The sequence below is a fragment of the Pan paniscus genome, chromosome 11, assembly GCF_029289425.2.
Source record: "Pan paniscus chromosome 11, NHGRI_mPanPan1-v2.0_pri, whole genome shotgun sequence".
In the NCBI taxonomy this organism is placed as follows: Eukaryota; Metazoa; Chordata; class Mammalia; order Primates; family Hominidae; genus Pan; species Pan paniscus.
Genome location: NC_073260.2, coordinates 68,330,168 through 68,347,086, shown reverse-complemented (window position 1 = coordinate 68,347,086; position 16,919 = coordinate 68,330,168). Strand labels below are relative to the sequence as shown.

At 47.4% G+C, this 16,919-nt stretch overlaps 1 protein-coding gene across 5 annotated transcripts in view; it reads right to left on the bottom strand.

The window, feature by feature from the left end:
- TJP2 (tight junction protein 2) overlaps window positions 1-16,919 on the bottom strand; it is a 153,968-nt gene that overhangs the window by 118,064 nt on the left and 18,985 nt on the right. The window contains exons 1-2 of one of the 5 annotated variants that reach the window (XM_063593974.1): window positions 14,933-15,137; window positions 14,573-14,814 (exon numbers count right to left, since the gene is read on the bottom strand). The exons of 3 other annotated variants lie outside the window; for them this stretch is intronic. The gene's annotated coding sequence lies outside the window, so the exon portion shown is untranslated. Of the gene's footprint in view, window positions 1-14,572; window positions 15,138-16,919 lie in introns of those variants that run through there. One more of the 5 variants, XM_008978409.6, reaches the window with a different exon arrangement.

Genomic DNA, 16,919 nt, shown 5'->3' with positions numbered 1-16,919 from the left:
AGACATGAGCCACTGCACCCATTATTCTTAAAAAACATATTTTTTTGTCAGCAGTTCAGCCACGAGACACATTTGAAATTGCAAAACACTTTCCTCTGCTATTGGTTCTATGGACCACAGTTACAAGACAAAGATAAAAGTTTCTTGGTGGTATCAAATTTGAATTGACATCAAAAAATAATGTCTCTTTGAGCATTCTGAGATAGCCTAAAAGGTAGGTATGATGTCATAGTCATCCTTCTATCTCTAATATCTCTCCTCACTCAGGAACTAGCACTTGACTGACGTCCAATAATATTAGAGTTTACTTCTTAATTAAGAGTCAGGCAAGTATAATGATTAAGACCCTACACTTGGCTGGGCACGGTGACTCACGCCTGTAATCTCAGCACTTTGGGAGGCTGAGGCAAATGGATCACATGAGGCCAGGAGTTTGAGCCCAGCCTGGCCAACATGGTGAAACACCATCTCTACTAAAAATACAAAAATTAGCTGGGCGTGATGGCGCGAGCCTATAGTCCCAGCTACTTGGGAGGCTGAGGCAGGAGAATTGCTTGAACCCGGGAGGTGGAGGTTGCAGTGAGCCGAGATCACGCCACTGCACTCCAGCCTGGCAAAAGAGTAAAACTCCGTCTCAAAAGAAAAAAAAAAAATCAGCTAGGTGTGGTGGTGCATGCCTGTAATCCCAGCCACTCAGGGGGCTGAGGCAGGAGAATCACCTGAATCCGGGAGGCAGAGGTTGCAGTGAGCTGAGATCGTGTCACTGTACTCCAGCCTGGGTGACAGAGCGAGACTCTGCCTCAAAAAACAAACAACAACAACAACAACAACAACAAAATCCTAGACCCTAGAAGCAGACTGCCTGGTCAGAATCCCAGCTTCACACTTAATTAGCAAATCACTTAAACTCTTCAGGGCCTGGGTTTCCTCATCTGTAAACCGGGGATAATAATGGCCATACCTAGTGAGATTGTTTGAGAATGAATTTTAATGACTATATGCAAAACATTTAGGTCCTGTCCCATTCAAAGAGCTATTAGAGTGCCAGCCATGATTATTTACTCAGCAAATCGTTATTGGCCTGGGTTGCTAAGGACTGAGTGTTTGTATCTCCCCAAAATTCATATGTTGAAGCCCTAACCTCCAGTGTGATGCTATTTGGAGATAGGACTTTTGGGAGGTAATTAGGTTTAGATGAGGTCATGAGGGTGGGACTCTCATGATAGGATTAGTGTCCCTACAACAAGAGAGAGAATGAGAGAAACAGATCTCTCTCTCTCTCTCTCTCTCTCTCCTCTTCTCTCTTCTCTCTCTCTCTCTCCTCTTCTCTCTTCTCTCTCTCTCTCCATACACAATGCATCCAGGAAAGGCCATGTGAGCATACAGCAAGATGGTGGCTGTCTGCAAGCCAGGAAAAGGGTCCTCACCACGAACCTGACCATCCTGGCACCTGGTATCAAACCTCATGTCTCCAGAGCGCTGAGAAACAAATGTCTGTTACTTAACCCACCCAGTCATTGGTACTTCATTATAGCAGCCCGAGCTGACTAAGACACAGGTCGTAGGCCCAGCTCAGACAGGTCTTTCAGCTCGCTGGGTGGTACTTCCTCTATTGACCCTGGGTTCCTCGAACCCAGTTTGTCTTGCTTGAGTGGAGCACTTCAGCCTTCCAAGTGGACACTTAGATCTTGCTGCAATCCTGCCCTCTGTCAGCTGAGGTGCCAGTGACCACTGCTTCACTATCCGCCTCCTAGCTCTCCAGGTGTGCACCCCACAGGACCAGCCCTTCAGGCCTCCAACACCACTCACACTCCAGACAACAGCCCCACATTGCCCAGGGTATCAACATTCCAACTTCCTATTTCTCCCTCTTCCCAGGAGAGACTCCCTGCACCTGCTGTGGGACTTGTGTCACTGCTTAGTCTCTAATTGTTATATTTATGTTTACCTGTGCACCATCTGCCTCCTCCAGACTGTAAGCTCTGCTCTGAGGGCAGAGACCTATTTTGCTGACGTTGTATCCATTTCACGTTGGGTGTTCCAGTCCAACTCCACACTCATTCATTCACTCCCTCTACATCCCCTGAGCTGGTCCCTATCAAACAGTCTGATTGGCACTGGAGATTCAAATAATACCAAACCATCCTTGCCTTCAAAAATCACCCAGTCTAATGGTGCAACAAGCAACTGCGACCCAGCATGCTGTAATACGGATGTGAGTGACCATGGAACCAGGGTAGGACAAAGGAGAGCATGAACAATCCTGTCCGAGGGACTTGGCTTGGGAAACAGAAAGAGAGAAAAGAGAAAGTACTTGAGTTGGGTCTTAATAATAGGAGTACATATTCCTTAGGCTGACAAAAGAAATCTGGGGCATCCAGGTAAAGAGAAAAGTGTGTTCAAGAGCCAGAAAAATGAGGCTGGGCATGGTGGCTCACATCTGTAATCCCAGCACGTTGGGAGGCTGAGGCAGGCGGGTCACTTGAGGTCAGGAATTCGAGACCAGCCTGGACAACATGGTGAAACACTGTCTGTACTAAAAATATAAAACTTAGCTGGGCATGATGGTGCACGCTGTAGTCCCAGCTACTCAGGAGGCTGAGGCAGGAGAATCGCTTGAACTCGGGAGGCAGAGGCTGCAGTGAGCCGAGATCGCGCCACTGTACTCCAGCCTGGGTGACAGAACGAGACCCTGTCTCAAAAAAAAAAAAAAAAAAGCCAGAAAAATGAAACAGGAAAGCATTCTTAGACCAGCAAGCGGAGCAGTGTGGCAGGAATGCAGGCTTGTGTGCACCCATGAGCCCAGGGCTGAAGGGGATGCCTCTGAAGTGACTTGCAGAGTGAAGATGCAGCAGATGCCAGTCTTTTCGGAGAATACACACCTCTCCTTGGCTAGGCGTCGCTAAGCCATTATTTAGTGAACATTTCTACTGTGCCAGCCCCTGAAATAAGCACTCTACATACACGGCCTTGTTTAGTTCTCACAACAGCCTTAAAAGAAAGGATGGGCACAGTGGCTCATGCCTGTAATCCCAGCACTTTGGGAGGCCGAGGCAGGAGGGTTGCTTGAGCTCAAGCGTTCGAGACCAGGCTGGGCAATATGGTAAAACCCTGTCTCTACAAAAAATACAAAAATTAGCCAGGTGTGATGGCACATGCCTGTAGTCCCAGCTGTTTGGGAGGCTGAGGTAGGAGGATCACTTGAATCCAGGAGGCAGAGGTTGCAGTGAGTCGAGATTGCACCACTGCACTCCAGCCTGAGCAACACAGTGAGACCCTATCTTAAAAAAAGGCAATAAATTCTCCCTGTTTTTAGATGAAGAAATGAAGAAATCTAGGCACCAGGTGACTAAGTAACTTGCCCAAGGCACACAGGTAATAAGTAGTAGAGGTGTGATTCCTACCCAGGTTGGTCTGATTATAAAGTTCATGCCTTCTGAACTCCCACTAAGCCTACCAGGTAGGTACCCTAGGGCCCTTGGTGTATCCCCATAGCAATGAATTTAACTGCCCCTTTCCTCATTCATTCCCTCTAGAAGTGGGTCTCGTGAGAGCAGAGAATTTACCCTGCTCACCGTGGTATCCTTAGCACCTTGCCACAGTGCCTCAAAGGGCATAGGCATTGATAAGCGCCTGTTAAGAATGAATAAATGGATGAATGAATGCACAGGACTTTGAACTCTTTTCCACCCTTCTCTATCCGTGTAGTGCAGGAATCCCAGTTATCATTCTGAACCCAGGATCTAGGTGCAAAACCCCAGTTCACTTCCTTCCACCTTCTGCAGCACCAGGCCCCGAGGCTGCATTAACAGATCCCTTCTCCAAGTTCAGGGGTCCCCACCACCATCCTCACCTGCCACTCTCATCCCCATCCAAAAGGTAACATAGCAAGCCTGACTGTTATCCTTTGAAAGATCCACTTACAAGGTGGCTCTCAGCTGATGCCTGGGAATTTGGATTCCCACCATTGCCAGGACTGGTAAGAGTCTCACACTGTCCTTAAACTGCACAACCATGTGGTTTATGCTGAACAGCTGCTTTCCTTGTGTGAGTCTGAAATTTGGGTAGCTGGTAGGCAGAGGACACCAGTGTAACAATCCCCCAGTAAAAACCCGGGGCAGTGAGTCCCTTATAAGCTTCCCTGGTTGATAACATTTCACATGTGTGGTCACAACTAGTTGCCAGGGAATTAAGCACATCATGTGTAACTCTACTGGGAGAGGAGCCTTGGAAGCTTGTGCCTGCTTGCCTTGGACTTCGCTCCAGTACTTCTCCCCTTGGCTTATTTTGCTTTGCATCTTTGAGCCATAATAAATCATAGCCATGAGTACAACTCTATGCTGAGTCCTGTGAGTCCTCCTAGTGAATCATTGAAACTGGGGGTGGTCTTGGGGATTCCAGGACACTCCCTCTCCACAGATGCAGGGTTGTGAAATATTTCCTTTCCAGTCCTGTCCATTAACCAGAGGAATCACACACCCAGGGCCTACAGGGGCCAGCAGGAATGTTCATCTGTGCAAAGGGCTGAGTGGGATCAAAGGTAAATTGGAAAGTCTAAACTAAGGAGCTGCTACTCAGTTCCTGACCATACAGCAAGTCACCAGGCAGTTGGTTTACAAGCACTGATATTAAATCACTTTGCTCTCTACTAACAACAGATGCCCCAAATGATAACAGAGAACACCTTGGGGCAGGCTTTGGCCTCTTTCCGAAACCCAAGAGAAATATTTTACATCCTCAGACGCAATGAGGATTCCTTTAAAATGAAATATACAATCAAATTAGGGGATGTTTCTCTCGACTTTGTGACGTGAGTGGGAAGAGTAGAACACAGCTCACTCTCAGAGGACCCAACACCAGTGGGCCACTGCCCTTCTTGGATTTCTTTCCTGTAGCAAACCTCCTGACCTTCACAACGTGGATTGTCAAAAACACTTCCATATGTCAGCACCCACTCTCAGAATCGGCTTATATCAAGTTATGCTAAGACGACTGCATGCCTAAAGCTATTAAGCTGAGCAGGCAAATACACACAAGGACACAAACTCCAGTTTTAGAGATGACAGTCACTCCTCACACAAAGAAATCTTGCTTCTGGTTTGCAAAACTCATCCTGGTTTTAGGTTAATTATCAGTGACAGGCAGAAAGAGGGAGAGAACTTAGTCATGACCCCTGGGACTACAGCCACAAAGACTGAAGGAATTCCCTTATCTTACAGGAAAGTCCACATGTGACTCTGTGGCCACAAGCAGCACATCCCACTGCCTGGGGATGCTGCCCTTCCTGAAAGAATGGTGGAAAGGCCAGGCCTGCACAGCTACAACACCTACCATCCGGGTGACCACTCAGTCCCTCCCCTGACACCAATACCCATACATGTCCTCGCTCTCCTGAACCTTTACATAGGAGTTTGTGGGTCTTCACTCACCCAGGTCTCCTCATAACCCTCTGTCCATTTCTTCCTTATCTCTCAGCTCTGTTCTTCCTCGCAGCCACCCCTCCCCACAGTATTCCTGAATTTGTCCTCAGCACTTGTCTATGCGCCCTGCTTTGGCTGGTACCCACTTCCACGGCTCCACCAAGCCCCTGCACACACAGGATGCCCAGACCAGCCTCAAGCCCGGCCCCTTCCCTCATGCAAGTTCCAGACCTGCACTTCCAAAGGCCTCCAAAGCACTGGTTCTCAAAGCGGGATTCCCAGAGCAGCAGCAGCAGCATGACCTGGGTGGGCACTCGTTAGAGACACAGATTCTTGAGCCCCCACCCCAGATCTACGCAATCAGAAACTCCAGGAGGGGGGCCTGCAATCTGTATTTTGACAAGCCTTCCAGATGGTTCAGATGCAAACTAATGTTTGAGAATCACTGCGCTACACACTTCCACTCACCTATCCCACTACTGTCTCAAAGAATCCTCAAATGGAAATTTTCTTTTTCTAAATCCAGCTGACTTCCCTAGTTCTCTGCTATTACCAACATTTCCCCATAATACAAGATCCAAACAGTATAACCTGAGGTCAGGTTATAGCGAGCCTCCAAAACACAACAGATATTTAAGAAACTCAATACTGGCTTGTGACTGTAGAGAATGAAGAAAATTCTCCGTGGCTACAAAGGAAAAACACTGCCGTGCAGCTTGGGAAACAAGGAACAAAAATGCACTGACTCGTGAAAAATGTCTTATTAATCTACTCTTTTTTACTTTCTTTTTCTTTTTTTTCTTTTCTTTTCTTTTTTTTTTTTTTTTTTTTGAGGCAGAGTTTCGCTCTTGTCCCCCAGGCTGGAGTGCAATGGCGTGATCTTGGCTCACTGCAACCTCCGCCTCCCGGGTTCAGGCGATTTTCTTGCCTCAGCCTCCCAAGCAGCTGGGATTACAGGCATGCCACCACGCCCAGCTAATTTTTTTATTTTTAGTAGAGACAGGGTTTCACCATGTTGGCCAGGCTGGTCTCGAACTCCTGACCTCAGGTGATCCTCCTGCCTCAGCTTCCCAAAGTGCTGGGATTACAGGCGTGAGCCTGGCTTCGGTCTCGAACTCCTGACCTCAAGTGATCCGCACGCCTCAGCCTCCCAAAGTGCTAGGATTCCAGGCATGAGACATCGCACCCAGCCTTAGTCTACTCTTCTTTTGGCAGTACTTGAGAATAAAATAAAGAGTACCCTAATAAAATATATAGACAATGTATTAATATGATTTTTAAACTATATTATTGTATATTTTAGTAAGTAGAATTGACAGGGTTTTTTTTGTTTTTTGCGACAGGTTCTTGTTCTGTTGCCCAGGTGGAGTGCAGTGGTGCAATCACAGCTCACTGCAGCCTGGACCTCCCAGGCTAAAAGGATTCTCCCACCTCAGCCTCCTGAGTAGCTGGAAGGACAGCACACGCCACCATGCCTGGCTAATTTTTCATATTTTTAGTAGAGACTGGGTTTCACCATGTTGGCCAGGCTGGTCTCGAACTCTTGGATTCAAGTGATCTGCCCAAAGTGCTGGTATTACAGGCATGAACCACCTCACCTGGCCCTGACAGATGTTAATCGATAAATATTTTGGTGAAAGAGTTTAAAATGTCCACCATGTACACTAGTCCATTTGTGTGTATGTATTATTAACATCTTAGTGTATGATTATTTTCATGGACATTAAATCAGCAGGTAGAATAGTAAGTCCCTGCTTACGTACTCCCCATCAACCCCAAGAAACTACGTATTCATTAATTCTTCATTCAAATCTTTAGGAACATCAGGTATTACACTAGGCCCAGAGGCCTAAGCCACAATAAATTCCAAAAGAGCAAAGGGCTCAATTTACATTTTCAGCATGCTTCTAATCTAAACCATTGAAACTGGAGAATCTATTCAAAACAGAATTTCCTCTTTCCCTATGTCCTTTTCCCTTGGAAAAGAATCAAGAAAAAAGTCCAGGAATAATAATCTAATAGCCAGGTGCAGTGGCTCACGCCTGTAATCCCAGGACTTTGGGAGGCCGAGGCGGGCGGATCACGAGGTCAGGAGATTGAGACCATCCTGGCTAACACGATGAAACCCCGTCTCTACTGAAAAATAACAACAAAAATTAGCCGGGCGTGGTGTTGGGCGCCTGTAGTCCCAGCTACTCGGGAGGCTGAGGCACGAGAATGGTGTGAACCCGGGAGGCAGAGCTTGTAGTGAAACGAGATCACGCCACTGCACTCCAGCCTGGGCGACAGAGCCAGACTCCATCTCAAAAAAAAAAAAAAAAAAGGTCTAATAAGCACATGAAAAAATAAATATTCAACATCATTAGCCATCAGAGAAGTAAAAACCAAAATCACACACCAACTAGCGTGGTTAAAATTTAAAAAGACAGACAACAGTAATAATGTATGTGGATGCAGACATGAAATTGGAACCCCAAAAACCTGGCTGGTGGGACTGTAGAAGAATATGGCCACTCTAAAAAACAGTATGGCAATTCCTGAAAATATTAAATATGGAGTTACCATATATTTTCCACTTCTAGGTATGTACTCTAGCAAATGAAAATATATGTCCACATAAAAACTTGTACATGAGTGTTCATAGAAACATTATTCATAATAGCCAGAAAGCAGAAACAATCCAGATGCCCATAATGGATGAATGGATAAGCAAACTATGACATGTCCATGCAATGGATGATTATTCAGCAATAGAAAGAATAAAGTACTGGCCTGTCATGATGGCTCACACCTATAATCTTAGCACTTTGGGAGGCCGAGACAGGAGGACTGCTTGAGACCAGAAGTTCAAGGCTGCAGCAGTGAACCATGATTGTGCCACTGCACTCCAGCCTGGGCAACAGAGCAAGATCCTGACTCAAAAAAAAAAAAAAAAAAAAAGGAACAGATACATACTACAATGTACATAAGCCTTTAGTTTTTGTTTTTGTAGATGGGTTTCACCATGTTGCCCAGGACTCAGGTGATCCTCCCACCTCGGTCCCCCAAAGGAGTGGGATTACTGGCGTAAACCACAGCTCCCGTAGATAAACCTTGCAAACATGCTAAGTGAAAGAAGCCAGACAATGAAGGGCCACATAGTCTATGATTCCATTTATATAAAATGTTAAGAATAGGCTAATCTCTAGGGACAGAAAGTAGATTCCTGGTACCCTGGTCAGGGGTAGAGGGGGAATATTGACAAGAGCCAGCTAAGGGGTAGAGGGGGTTTATTGGGGAAAATGTTCTTTGGGGGGGCATTAAAAACATCTTTTTTTTTTTTGAGACAAGATCTTACTGTGTCGCCCAGGCTAGAGCCCAGTGGCATGATCATAGCTTGGCGAAGCCCCGATCTCTTGGGCTCAAGTGATCCCCCAACTCAGCCTCCTGAGCAGCTGGGACTATAGGCATAAACTACCATGCCCAGCTAATTTTTAAAGTTTTTGTAGAGACAGGGGTCTCCCTTGCGGCCGGGCGCGGTGGCTGACGCCTGTAATTCCAACACTTTGGGAGGCTGAGGCGGGCGGATCACGAGGTCAGGAGATCGAGACCATTCTGGCTAACATGGTGAAACCCCGTCTCTACTAAAAATACAAAAAATTAGCCGGGCGTGGTGGCGGGCACCTGTAGTCCCAGCTACTCAGGAGGCTGAGGCAGGAGAATGGCGTGAACCCGGGAGGCAGAGCTTGCAGTGAGCCAAGATCGCACCACTGCACTCCAGCCTGGGCGATAGAGTGAGACTTCACCTCAAAAAAAAAAAAAAAAAAAAGAGAGACAGGGGTCTCCCTATGTTGCCCAGGCTGGACTTGAACTCCCAGGCTCAAGCAATCCTTCCACCTCAGCCTTCCAAACTGCTGGATTACAGGCATGAGCTACCACATCTAGCCTTGAAAATGTCTTAATATTGACAGTGGTGATGGTTAACAACTCCACAAATATCCTAAAAGACATTGAATTGTAGACTAAATAAGTGAATTGTATAGTATGTGAATTATATCTCAATGTAACTGTTTAAAACAAAAATGGCCAAAGCTAAAAGAGAATTATCAACAGCCTCAGTTAACTAAAAAGTACACTGAAAAGTGCTAGGTAAATTTATGGCTTTTTCTGTTTCCTTTGCATTATAAATTTCTCCCAAATGGAGGTGAGTAGCCTTTGTTATCATTTTACATTTTACAAGCCCTTGTACAAATAAGGTCTTTTTGAGTCTTCACTATAATTCAGGAGCAAGATAATTATTTCCTTTATTTTATATACCAGCATGTGGCAGCTTCGAGCTTATGAGATTTACTGTGGTTCATTCAGCTGGTTGTAGCAGAGGTCAGTTCTTCCACACCTAAATCCTGGGTCCTTTCTTTTACACTATGTGGCATTTCAGGGTGCCAGGTAGGTACTGTCATGCAGAGATGACACTTCTGACCCATCTCAATAAGCAAATGCCCACGACTTGATTTTCTGGGGAGCTGGCCCAGCCAACCTAAGACCCCATTCAAGTATAATCTAACTCATCAGAGGTCTCAGGGTACCATGAAAAGAACCTTTGGCTCTTGAGTCCTTTGCTCTTTTGAAATTTATTTCCATTTTGGCTCATCTTTTTATTTGCCTCAGGGCCTAGCACAGTACCTGATGTTCCAAAAGATTTGCGTGAAGAATTTATGAATACTGTATATAGCTTGTCATGAATTACATCTCAATATAACTGCTGGAGGTGAAGGGGAGTGAGTAGGTAGGAATTTCTTATTCTACAATGGGAGGACCAGGAAAAGAACCATGGTTTCAAGCAAGAAGACCCAAAGTGGCCTCAATTTTCTCTTCCGTAAAATGAGAAAAAAAGAAATACCATGCTCAAGGTTGTTGTAAAGATTTAACGACAGTATATCTGAAAATCCCTGTTTCACAATGGGTACACAACTAATGTTCATTAATGCTAAATCAAATACTAGTCCAGTACCTTGATATCTCCTATGGAGACCAGTAGTTCTGGACACTGGGGATTCTAAAGTTCAGTGATGATCAATATCAAAAGGTGCTAATTAGATTTGCCAAACTTGAACTGTCTACCTAATTACAGGAAGAAACTATTGTTAATTTTATTTCATGTTGTATATAAAATTGTGTTATCTTGTAACTTCAGATTAATTTTATATCTTGGTTTGCACTCACATTCGAGTGTGTGTGTGCATGTGTGTTTATTCTAGTGACCCCCAAACCCAATTACATATCAGAATCAAGGTGAGCCAGGTGAAATGGCTCATGCCTGTAATCTCAGCACTTTGGAAGGTGGAAGCCGAGGTGGGCAGATCACTTGAGGCCAGGAGTTCAAGACCAGCCTGGCCAACATGGACAAATCCCGTCTCTACTAAAAATTAGCTGGGCATTGTGGTGCATGCCTGTAGTCCCAGCTGCTTGGGAGGCTCAGGCACGAGAATTGCTTGAACCCAGGAGGCAGAGGTTGCAGTGAGCTGAGATGGCACCAGTGCACTCCAACCCGGATAACAGAGTTAGACTCTGTCTCAAAAAAAAAAAAAAAAAAAAAATCACTCAGGGTGCTATTAAACGCACAGATTGTAGTATAAAGACTTTGACTTGGCCGGGCGCAGTGGCTCACACCTGTAATCCTAGCACTTTTGGAGGTCGAGGGGGGTGGATCACCTGAGGTCAGGAGTTTGAGACCAGCCTGACCAACATGGAGAAACCCCATCTCTACTAAAAATACAAAAATTAGCTAAGCGTGGTGGCACATGCCTGTAAACCCAGCTACTTGGGAGGCTGAGGCAGGAAAATCGCTTGAACCTGGGAAGCAGAGGTTGCAGTAAGCCAAGATCGCGCCATTGCACTCCAGCCTGGGTGACAAGAGCGAAACTCCGTCTCAACAACAACAAAAAAAGAGTTTGACTTAATAAATCTGGAATATTTGGAGGGTTTCCATTTTTATTAAGCTACCAGGTGATTCCCCAAACATCACTGAAATCACTGATAAAACCATTCACTGGACATTTTCTAAGAAATGTTTTCTTATGTAGATTGCAAAATGCATCCATTTACCAAATAAAACTCTGAACTATATTGTTCAGAAGAGAACATACTATAGGAGGGTGAACCTTTTCTCTCTTGCCTTACTAGAATTAAAAGGAAGTAATAACATTCTGAAAGTCTGTGAATGCAGGATTCTTCTTAAGAGAGAATGTTCTGCCAAATCTTGCCGTTTGAATTATCTTCATTCACCATTTCAAAGGGACTTTTCAATCAAAGGAAGCTGTAAATTCTTACTACAAGTTGATAACCTCATTGTAATGAAAGTCGTAACACAAGAAGAGGCAAGGGTCAAGAAAAAATAGCGGGGGCTCACACCTGTAATCCCAACACTTTGGGAGGCCAAGGCGGGAGGATGGCTTAAAGCCAGGAGTTCAAGACTAGCCTGGGCAGCAAAGCGAGAACCCGATCTACAGAAAAAAATAATAATAATTTAAACTAGCCTCTATAAAAATAAACAAAATTAGCCAGGCATGGTAGTTTGCAACTGTAGTCCCAGCTACTTGGGAGGCTGAGGTGGGAGGATCACTTGAGCCTGAGAAGTTGAGGCTGCAGTGAACCAAGATTACACCACTGCACTCCAGCCTGGAAACACAGCAAGACACTGTCTCAAAAAATAAAATAAGGCTGGGAGCCGTGGCTCAGGCCTGTAATCCCAGCACTTTGGAAGGCCGAGGTGGGCGGATCACGAGGTCAGGAGATCAAGACCATCCTGGCTAACACGGTGAAACCCCGTCTCTACTAAAAAAAAGAAAAAAAATTCAAAAAAATTAGCCGGGCGTGGTGGCGGGTGCCTATAGTCCCAGCTACTCGGGAGGCTGAGGCAGGAGAATGGCGTGAACCTGGGAGGCGGAGCTTGCAGTGAGCCGAGATGGCGCCACTGCACTCCAGCCTGGGCGACAGAGCGTGACTCCGTCTCAAAATAAATAAATAAAATAAAATAAAATAAAATAATTAAAAAACAAAAACAAACTAAACCCAGTATCAACAGGACACCTAAAATGAGGCCAGTTAAAAGAATCACAGAGTTACAGATCATCAGGCATCTATGCCTAGTTAATTAGAGCAGGTTGAGCACTGGGTAACTCCATTCCATTTCAATCAAAATAGGAAACGCTTGAAGGTTTATAGTTGTCTCTATTAAAGAAAGTACGTGCACTCTAAGAACCTTGAGCTATAGTGCTTTTGTCTACCCAGGAATTCCCAAATGTTTGTTCATATTCTGCCAGCGTGATTCTACTACACATTTACTATACATTCTCTTATTTTTTGAGACATTTACTGTACATTCTTAGTCAACATCTTCTGTTCCCTCCAAAAAATATAATAATAATTAAAAGTATCCAGAAGCCCAGAGGCTGGGGAAAGGAGAAAATAGGGTATTCTAATGGCTTTCTGTTTGGGATGATGAAAAAGTTCTGGAAATGGGTAGTGGTGATGGTGGCACAATATTGAATTAAGGGTCCATTTTTAAACGGTTAAAATAGTACATTTTATTGTATGTATATTTTACCACAGAATCAAAAACATCACCGGCCAGTATGTTAATCACATATCCTGTCACCCTGGGGTGCAGGTGCTCTAACCCATGCGGCTGTAGAGTGTCCTGGTGGGCAAAACAAAGATTCAAATACATAACTGGATGGAAATGTAAAGCACTCCTTGACACTGGACAGAAAACTTCACTCCAACATACCTAGGCCAGTACTTCTCAGACGTTAATGTGCAAACGGATCCCTTGGGTGATCCTGATTCAGCAGATCTGGGTGGGGCCTGAGATCCTGCATTTCAAAAGGCCGACAGGTAATGCACCCGTGACCTTACTTAAAGTGGCAAGACACGTGAACACTTGAAAGTACCCAGAATGTCACCCTATCACCAACTAGAATAACAGGCTCCTCACCAGGAAACGAAAAGGATAGGTAGTATCTCTCAAGTGGATTGGTTAAGGGCTTAACTTACCTACCGACCACGTTTGTGGAAATGCGTTCAGAAACCTGGACAGAAGACCTGCCTGCGGAGGCCTCCCTACGGAACTCGCCCACCTCTGGGACTGGGAAGTAGCCACAGACAATAAGGATAGTTGAGATACTCAGTTGCGCAGAAAGCCCTCGTGCAAACTTCAAAATAGTCTTGCAAATGCCCTTCTCAAGCTCGAAGAATGCCTGGAATTCAGTGGCCTTTTTCCAACATAAAGATCTCCAACTCGGTTTTGACTGAGAGCTCCCTATAGAAGAACCTTGCAATGCAGCCCTGGGAAACTTACAACGCCCTGTATATGCTGACAAGCTCGGCCCCTCCCTTACAAATGGGTCAGAAAGTGAAAATTTTTTTGTTGTTTAAATGTTTTCTAAGTCTCTGCCGCGTTAGGCGGAGGAGATCCCCGTTTTGCCGACCACGCGGGCAGGGCGAGCACCCCCAGGGCTGTACGGTCAAGCTTTCTGGAGTGCGGAGTTTTCAAGCCCCGCGGCGGAGGCTCAGCGGGCACTCAAGCAGCCCCACCAGCTTCCAATAACCAGCCCGCGTCACTCCAAGGCACCGGCTCCTGCCCCCACCCGATGCAGTTGGCTGCGCCAACAGAAATTCAAAGGCCCTTTTAATCGGGTAAAAGAGAAGCTCAGCAGAAAGTGAAACAGTTTCCATCCCTTGAGTGAAAGGGTGCCAGGCCAGGGAGAAGAAAAAAGGTGGCTCCCAGACACCTGTGGCTGCCGCAGGTGCGTGTTCAGGCACACCTGTTGATGATTCCCCCAGAGAGACCCTGTGAGGCGCTGCCGCCCCGGGGGCGATGAGGAAGCAGGGAAAAAGTAAATGCCCGATGAAGTACACAGCGCACTCTGCAGAGAAACCTAGGGGATGTCAACCCCTGTTTACTCGCGCTGCCCCTCACCCCGCCTGCACAAACGACCCAGGGCACCAGCGCGAATTCGCCCCCACCAAATCATTCCCTGGCCAAAGTCGGGACAGGAGGGAAGGCATCCCGGCGACGCCTGGGCACAGGCTGCCGCGCCTCGGCGGCTCTCCCGGGGCGTGCGGCAGGCAGCACCTGGGCCGGGGAGGGAGAGAGAGGAGGCTCTACTTGCCTAGAGCCGGTGGCGGCCGCGGCCGCGGCCGGCGGTGTCGGGCGCTGGGTGAGGGCGAAGGCGGCTCTCCGGGGCGCTGGGCGGCGCGGCGCTAGCTGCTGGGCTGGTGTCCCCCTGCGCTCCCTGCGCGCGTCGCTGGCTGCACTTCACCCGAGCCGGAGTGCGGGAAGCTCCCCGGGAATGGGAGGGCGCCAGCGGCCTCCGCGGCTGCTCCCGTATATTATTGTGACTCGGGCTATTTCCTGTTTAGAGGTTTGAGAGAAGGGGAAAAAAAATCCAGGGTGGGGGCAGGGGGAGTTGGGCGGTGGCGAGCCAGAGAGCAGCGGCGGGGAGGGTAAGGAGGTGGGCGGCGGCTGTCACCTGCTTCCTTGAGACCGGAGGGTTCTGGGCGCGCGAGCCCCGGGAGGGAGACGCAGCTGCTCGCAGCGCTACTTTGGGGTGTCGGGAAAGGCGGAGAGGGTGGGCCTGCACGCACGCCACTCAGCGGTGGGGCAGGGGCCGCGGCTGCCTGGGAGACCTTTGTCACTGGAGCCCGCGCGCCTACTTTGCCGCCTCTTTTCTTCTACGTAGAACTGCAGCTGAGCTTCCTCCCAGAGCGGGTGCAAGAGGAATTTGCTGGGCTTCTTTCTCTATTCGTGCCCAGGTCCGCTTCCTAATCCTTTCCAGGGTCTGGGCAAGGAGGATGTCAGCTCCTCTACCCTTCAAAGCCCCCGGGAAGCATGGTTGTGGGCCACTGTGGGTGCGTGGGGGGCTCTTGGGGGGGGAGGTGACTGCTTTTATTGGGGGGTGTGAGAAAAGTTAATGATTTTAGTGTAAAGTAAACTTTTACGACCCGCTTCCGTTCCCCTCCCCCGCCAGCCTCACCCTTAGCCGGGATCACTGGGTCTGAGGCCCCCATCCGGAAATACCGGTTCCTCCACCCGGACAATAGGTGAGGGCGGGAGCGCTACCCAGAAAGCCTGCTTAGTCACCTCGGGAGCCCCTGCTCAGTCGGGAGGGCAGAACCCTGCCAGTGCCCAGGCCTCCACCTGGCAAGCAGGTTCCCCTTCTGTTTAACGTGGCCTTGTTAAAAACCCTGGGAAGGGAATGGGAATTTAGTGCTTAATCGGTAGAGTTTCAATGTGGGATGACAAAAAGTTCTGGAGACCGAGAGTGGGGGTGTTTGCACAACAGTGTTAATATACCTAATAATGCTGTAACCGCCCAGTGGGTCCACCTTGCCGGCTGCGTAGACAGCCGATTTGTCAAGACAGGGGAATTCCGATGGCGAAAGAGTAATTCACGCAGAGCCAGCTGTGCGGGAGACCGGAGTTTTATTATTACTCAAATCAGTTTCTTCGAGCATTCGGGGATCAGATTTTGTTTGGTTGGTTTTCGGGTTTTTTGTTTTGTTTTGTTTGAGACCGAGTTTCGCTCTTGTCGCCCAGACTGCAGTGCAGTGGCACGGACGATCTCGGCCCACTGCAACCTTCGCCTGAGTTCAAGCGATTGTCCCGCCTCAGCCTCCTGAGTAACTGGGATTAGGGGCGCCCGCCACCACGCCCAGCTAATTTTAGTAGTTTTAGTGGAGAAGGATTTCACCACGTTGGCCAGGCTGGTCTCAAACTCCTGACCTCAGGTGATCCACCCGCCTCGCATCCCAAAGTGCTGGGATTACAGGCATGAGCCACCGCAACCCGCCCTGAGTTTTTAAAGATAATTTGGCGGGTAGGGGCTTGAGAAGTGGGGAGTGCTGATTGGTCAGGTTGGAGATGGAATCAGGCGGGGGTCGAAGTTAGGTTTTCCTATGTCTTCTGTTCCTATCTGCGATGGCAGAACTGGTTGGGCCAGGTAACTGGTCTAGGTGGTGTCAGCTGATCCATCGAGTGCAGGGTCTGCAAAATATCTCAAGCACTGCTCTTAGGTTTTACAATAGTGATGTTATCCACAGGAGCAAATTTGGAGAGGTTCAGACTCTTGGATCCGGAAGCAGCAAGACCCCTAAATTGTAATTTCTAATCTTGTAGCTAATTTGTTAGTCCTGCAAAGGCAGACTGGACCCCAGGCAAGAAGGGAGTCTTTTCAGGAAACGGCTGTTAGCAACTTTGTTTCAGAGTCAAATCATGAACGGAATTCCTTCCCAAAATTAGTTCCGCCTACACCCAGGAATGAACAAGGACAGCTTAAGGGTTAGAAGCAAGATAGAGTCAGTTAGGTCTGATTTCTTTCACTGTCATAATTTCCTCAGTTATACTTTTGCAAAGGCGGTTTCAGTACCTTACACTGTACACTTAAAAATGGTTAAAACGGGCCGGGCTTGGTGGCTAACACCTGTAATCCCAGTACTTTGGGAGGCCGAGGCGGGCGG